At 46.6% G+C, this 1,127-nt stretch overlaps 1 pseudogene; it reads right to left on the bottom strand.

Annotated features, from left to right (window-relative positions):
* Window positions 1-262: 262 nt before the first annotated feature.
* LOC116276683 (small nucleolar RNA SNORA18) lies at window positions 263-406 on the bottom strand (annotated as a pseudogene).
* Window positions 407-1,127: the final 721 nt, after the last annotated feature.

Below are 1,127 nucleotides of genomic sequence, written 5' to 3'. Positions count from 1 at the left end.
TTCTCCGGAATATGGACAGACTTCCAAAATTCCCCACCTGTAATCTTAGGGATCCAATTTCTTCAAGTACTTTGCTTTAGGGCCATGTTTAGGGTCAGAGTACATGGATCTGCCTGGTTCTGAATTTTAGATAACCTCTAAACTTGTATAAGTTCAAATCATGTTCACCCCTAAGCTATCACACCCTAGAATAGTACAGATCATTGGGATACACCAATATCTAAGATAAAAGAAGTTTGACAGTCAAGTCATAGTGTTGCTACTCTGCCTTATAGTTCTTCCCCACAGGTCTAACACATAATTTACTCACATAATTCTGTGAGTAAAAGAAACCATGTATTTACTCTATGAGGCGTTCCCAATGATGTAGGTCTACAGAAAAATCTCCATTGGGGTAGACCTCAACGACATTTGACAATTTTATAAGTGGAAACTGATCGGACTTTAATCTTCTTTAAATTTTTTCTTTGATCACTAAATTCTTACTCTTTCATTGGTGGCAGGTGTCCTTGGGTGGAATAATGCTGGGAGTTCTTTGTAAGAAACCACCTTGTGGATAACTCTTGAGAGGGCTGACAACTAGCTGACGGCAGGGCCTGAGGAGCCCAGAAGTCACGTGAGGAAGAGTGCAGAACTGGGATTTGGGGCTTAGCGTGAGGAAGTCAGGCTTGGAGCCCCTGGAGGGATTTGAGGGCCTCTCAGGCAGCAGAAGCAGGCCCCGGCCTGAGACAGAAGAAGAGGGGGGCGAAAGTGCAGTGGGTGGGGGAGCACACTGAGCCAGGAGCTGGGGGTCTAGGGCCCAAGTCCCAGTCCTGCCACTGATTTGCTGGAGGACTCACAAGTTCCTGTCCCTCTGAGCCACAGTGTGTCTGTCTGACAAGTGAGGGTTCAATTCTATGCTCTCCAGGTCCTGTGAGCACAGAAGTGCTTTGAGTACCTGGCCCAGGTGGCTGAGGCTGCTGCTGCTTCTCAGCCTTAGTTTTCTCTCCTGTAAAATGGAGATGGTGTCCTCAGCCTTACCTTGCTGATGTCACAAGGCTGTTGTGAGATGATTGTGAGGTGAGAGGTTGGAAAGTGCCGTGTGAACAGAAAGGAGCAGTGAAAGTGTAAGGGCTTATCTTTTTATT

Source organism: Vicugna pacos, chromosome 32 (genome assembly GCF_048564905.1).
Source record: "Vicugna pacos chromosome 32, VicPac4, whole genome shotgun sequence".
In the NCBI taxonomy this organism is placed as follows: Eukaryota; Metazoa; Chordata; class Mammalia; order Artiodactyla; family Camelidae; genus Vicugna; species Vicugna pacos.
This window is presented reverse-complemented; position numbering and strand designations above follow the sequence as displayed.